This window comes from Macrotis lagotis, chromosome 7, assembly GCF_037893015.1.
Source record: "Macrotis lagotis isolate mMagLag1 chromosome 7, bilby.v1.9.chrom.fasta, whole genome shotgun sequence".
Classification (NCBI taxonomy): domain Eukaryota; kingdom Metazoa; phylum Chordata; class Mammalia; order Peramelemorphia; family Peramelidae; genus Macrotis; species Macrotis lagotis.
Window position 1 is genome coordinate 136,524,764 of NC_133664.1, and position 5,742 is coordinate 136,530,505.

A 5,742-nucleotide genomic window follows, 5' to 3' on the forward strand; every position below is an offset into this window, starting at 1 on the left:
GAAAACCCCAAATGGATTCCTGGAAAGTTGAACACAATGAAATGATTGAACAAAAGACGGTCTTTGAGATATGCAACTGATAAAAAAATTTTTCCTCCTTTGACTCACCAAGTAGCAATGTTATGAACCTAGTGAGATTGGTTTGTGGACAGCAGACATAGCAGGCTCTTCCTTGAGACCTTGTGAACATGGAAGAACTGCCCAAACTGGCCTCCTGCTGAATTAGCCTTCCACAACCCAGAACCTCTGCAACTTTACAAGGCTGCATTGCGGTAAGACTTTGTTGAAGACACTCAGATGGGCATTGGTGCTAGGACAAATGCACAATATGCAAATACAGAAATGGTCTTCAGGCAATGTACCCTTATCATCCCAGCTTCCAGTGAGGAAGTCCTGAGGTCCTTGATACAGTGAGCTCTGCAGTGGGTGTCTGTGTTGAATCTGGCATCTGTGTGGGGGGCCAAAAGCCAGTCAGGAGAGCAGGAGAGGCCACCTGTCCATGGGGAGGTGACCCAGCCGAGGGCAGAAACTGATCAATCCTTGGCCAGTCTTCAGGAAAATCTGAATCTACTAGCTGTTCTCTGGACACCCCTGCCCCCGACCCCCAGGTAATTATGTCTACCAAATATCCAGCAGTTAAACTAATGCATATTTTGTGTTAATTTTAGATTACCATAGTAGTAACTTATCTTTATTTTGGCAGTGATTTACAATACAGGCATAATTAGAATAATGTATTTCATGTTAGAAATTATACTAAACTGAGGTAACAACTGCTGAATTGCAGTAGACAATTTTTCTGGTGCAGAAGGAGTAGGCTAAGAAGGACATGGGTCCAGCTGACATCTAGGACACCTTGCACTCCCTATTGAACAAGAAGAATTCCTCCAGGAAGGCTACTGTCAAGAAGACAAAATGTTTGGTTTCCACAAACCAAAGATGTCCAGAAGCATAAAGGGTTGCTATATTTGCAGAGCCAAGTCCTCCAGTTCTCATTTCACTGACAGTAAACACTATGAGAAAGATTTCCAGAGCTGCTTTGGGTTGCATGAAATTCGTTCAGGAGACACATGTAATGCCTGTGTGCTTCTGGTGAAAAGATGGAAGAAGCTACCAGCAGGATCAAAAAAAAAAAAAAAAAAACAACTGGAATCACATGGTAGATGCAAGGGCTGGACCCAGTCTAAAGACTACATTAAAACCAAAGAAAGTGAAAACTCTTTCTGGAAGTAAAATAAAGAGCAACCAGATCAACAAATTGCAAAAGGAATTCAAAGGCCACAATTCTGATGCTCATAGCACCACTTCAAGTGCCTCCCCAGCTCAATCCCCTTGTTAGTCTGATGATGGCTCAGATATGGAGATCAGCTCTGGGTCTAGGAGAACATCAGTTTTTTCCTTTTTAGATCTTACATACTGGAAAAGACAGAAAGTATGCTGTGGGATTATCTACAAAGGGCGTTTTTGGGGAAGTCCTAATAGACATATATCTATTCAAGCTCTGTTGTGGAAATAAGAAAGCCGCTGCAGTAAAACCAGAGGAGCAGAGATCAGAATGTCTGCCTGTCTCCAGTCAGGAGGAATGGTGACTAATGTTTCGCAAGAAGGGGGACTGAAAATAAGAACAAGAAAGGCAACATGATGATCCTTTTTTTTTTTACTTGGACACTTGCTATTCTGCCAAAAGACAATTTTTAGAATGGTTTTAAGTGGATTTTATTTTTCTTTCCACTTCAACAAACTCTGAAGCCAGTGTCTATCTTACTAAAAGGTTTGTACATAATATTTAAGATGCTACATATTTTATAGGAAAGCTGAATGCTGCTGTAAAATGCTCTTTGAGTTGTTTGTTGGTTTGGTTTTTTGATCCTTTCTTAATGCATAAACATTGAGAAGAGTGTAGAGGGCAGAAATGAGATTTTTGTACATAAAACAATGTGTAATTTAGTCTTTCTCTACTGAAAAACAGTGATTAGACATGTTTAAGTGAGTGATTACATTTGGTTTCTCTTGTGAATGCAAATCTAACAGATCAGTAAAAAGAACTTAAGTACCAGAGAGACATTTGAAAACAATTCTGAACCATGAAAATCTTGCAAAGGTTGATGATTCATACCTTTACTACTGAGTGATTAAGCAGGACACATTGTACCTTCTAGTGCAGATGACTTAGAGGGGTTAGCATTCCTTAAATTTAAGATGAAGAGAGACTTTTTTCATGTGTGTTGCTTACTCCCTATTTTAGTAGTCTTAAGACAATAGTAATTTATGTGGAATGGCTAAAAAAATAAAGCCACAGGTCCTCCTGGAGCAAGTTTTTGGGAAGAATGACTAGGCTCCTCTTCCTTTTCATACCATAGAGGTATCACTGCATGGGTAGAGAATACACTGTAAATACTGATTATTAAAAGAAGTGAAACATTTTAATGAAACAATGATGCCTATCTGCAGGATTGTGCAAAATACAAGGGTTAATGCTTCTGGGCACATTTCCTAGGAAATTTCACATCTGTAAATAATTGACATTATTCTTCTGTATTATATATAATTTCTTATAGGTTGCTTAGTGACTATATCAGAAGACCTGCATGATTCAGTTTTAACTCTGGATTATTTCAGTTGGCCTTTGTGTAAAGGTTTCACCTACATAAGTGGGCATTTAACTTGTTTTAACCTCTTGGGATATACTGCAGTGCATTGCTACAAGTTTGTATCTTTTTTTTAACGTTTATTATTAACTTCCATTAGAGGAAGTAAAAGGTGTTGGGATATAGAATCGGTATGTTTTTTATTTCTATTTCAAGCTTTCCAAACATTGCGATGTTATGGATAAAATAAATGCTGCACATGATGTTTTCAGTTATAAAATGGTTTCAAGAAAAACATTTCCTGTTTGAATCCACTACGTGTTCATCCCACTGACAAAAACTTCTTTAATGAGAGTGTTCCAAATTTTGAGGGTAAATTCAACATGTTCTACCAAATCAGGGCAGAAAGGGAAGATAAGAAGAGGAGTGTTTTGTTTATCTTGTACCATAATGTGGTGCTTACTTTTAAGACTGGATTTTAAGAATGAAGAGTGAGCCATTTTTTTACAGGCCCCCTATAGTTTTTTAGATTTCAACCATTAGTCAATACACTCCTCCTCTTGGAGAAAAGTATACGTATTTCATACTCTCCATGCACATTACTGTGTGATAAAATGGATAGATTATCTATGTAGAGCTACAGTATTTGAAGTGTATGTATGAGTCCTATCCATTGTCATTTTCTTCCTGAGTTATTTTTGAAATTTTTTTGTACATTTTAAATGGCTGCAGTATGGTAGAATATACTATAATATAGATCATCTCTACTTCTGTATTTTTTATTTGTTTGTTTGTTTATTTATTTATTTCTGAACCTCAACCACAGTCATCTTCACCCTCCTTCACCTGTACCTTTGTCTATAGTATGTAGTAATGTACTTTGTATTAATGTATTAGAAATCTTCCAATGTGTTTTGTAATTTTTATACTGTTCATATACTTATATAATCAAAACTTTTCCTAGGATACTGAATAAATTTAGTCTTATTTAGAAAAAAAGAAATTATACTAAACTGGAGCAGCTAGGTGGTACAGTTGATAGAGCATGGTCCCTGCAATCAGGAGGACCCAAGTTCAAATCCAGCCTCAGACACTTATTACCAAGCTGTGTGACCTTGGACAAGCCCCATTGCCTTGGAAAAAAATCCCCAGCCCCACCGCGAAGAAAGAAATCATACTAAGAAATAATTGTACAATTTTGATTGTTGTAGTATGCTATCAATCACATAGCTTTATCTTCTTTCTATAGGAATGCTTTGTACAATGCCTGTGCTATTGTCTATCCAGATGTTATTTAGTAAAAAGAAAATGACAGATGAATCTAAGAGAAAATGCATAGTGAACATCAGGGATAATGATCATTTAACTTCTTTAATGAAGTTATGCATTAGTTCATAACTACAGTAGTCAATCAAATGTATTTTGCTTCTTTGATTTGTAGAGTTTACTAACTTATTAAAATATCACTAATGCTATTTTAGCATACTAAATTTTATATTACAATATTATCTCTGTCTCTGTCTTATGTTGACAGGCCATACAGTGTGAACAAGAAGAATGCTTCATTTTCCTTCTTCAACACTGCGCAGATCCTCATTTTGAAGACTTTGAAAATCATACAATCCTATACTATGGTGCCTCTGGAAAGAACAGGGTCACAGAGGCAAAGCTGCTATAGCATAAATATAAAAAAAATGAGGAAAAGCCTATCTCTTGTATACTCAAGTATTTTATGTGCTAAAATGTGTAATCAGGTACTGTCCAATTCACATATTTTATAATTCATTTATTCATAGAAGCATTTATTTAATGAAAATAACTTAAAATAATTCTGTGGTCAAAGTTCATGGTCTTTGGACTTTTCTGTGTTTGTATGTGTGTTTGTTTGTGTGTGTGTGTGTGTGTGTGTGTGTGTGTGTGTGTGTGTGTGTTGGGGGAGAGAGACATGGGATGAGATATTGCATTCTCATTGAAACTCCTAATCAGGAAATTCCTATTATCTTCAATCAGTGTCTGCTCTATGATTTAGTCTTGTTTTTGTTTTTGTTCTTAGGTTTTTGCAAGGGAATGGGGTTATGTGGCTTGCCCAAGGTCACACAGATACGTAATTATTAAGTGTTTGAGGCTGTATTTGAACTCAGGTACTCCTAACTCCAAGGTTGGTGCTCTATCCACTGTGCAACCTAGCCACCCTCTATGATTTACTCTTAGGGGAGAGATTCTTTTTTCTAAGTTACAAGTTCTCTGAATTTAAATGTTTTTTTTTCCCAATTACATTTAAAGATTATTTTCAGCATTTATTTTCTGTAAAATTTTTATTTTGACATTTTTCTACTTCCCCTCCTTAAGATAGCAAATTCTCTGCTATTGATTATATGTGTACAATCATGTTGAACATATTTCAGTATTAGTCAAACTATTAAAGAAGCATAAGAACAAAAGGGAAAAGTCATGAAAAAGAAAAAAATAATAAAATAAATTTTAACTTTCTCTGAATGTGGATGGAATTTTCCAACACAAGTCTTTTTGAATTGTCTTTGATGACTTTACTGCTGAGAGGAGCTCAGTCCATCATAGTTGATCATCACTGATGTTTCTGTTAATGTGTACAATATTTTCCCTCATTCTGCTCACTTCTCTCAGCATCGGTTCATGTTAAAAGTCTTTTCTGGCTTTTCTGAAATCCATCTGCTCATGATTTCTTAGAGAATAGTATTCTATTACATTCATATCACAATTTCTTTAGTTATTCCCCAGTTGATTGTCATTCCTTCAATTTCCAATTCTTTGCCACTCCAAAAAGAGCTACTATAAATATTTTTGTGCATTTGTCAGTGCTTTTCCCTTTTTTTATTTTTGATCTCTGGGATCCAGACTTGGTAATGGTATTTTTGGATCAAAGGCCATGCCCACTTTTACTGCCCTCTGGACTTACTTTCAAAAGTACTCTCCAGAATAGTTGGATCAGTTCACAAATCTTCCAACAATGCATTTATGTCCCAGTTTTCCCACTAATCAATAACTAAATTAATCACTCTCATTGCTTAAGACATCCTGCTGCATAAAACTAAACATAATAAATTTAACAATCCCTAAACACCCTGATACCTCATAGCTTTTATAATTTGCAAGTCTAATCACTAAGAATTTAGAG

The 5,742-nt window shown here is 35.8% G+C and overlaps 1 pseudogene; it reads left to right on the forward strand.

Annotated features, from left to right (window-relative positions):
* Nucleotides 1-915: 915 nt before the first annotated feature.
* On the forward strand, nt 916-1,589 carry LOC141493841 (SIN3-HDAC complex-associated factor pseudogene; annotated as a pseudogene).
* Nucleotides 1,590-5,742: the final 4,153 nt, after the last annotated feature.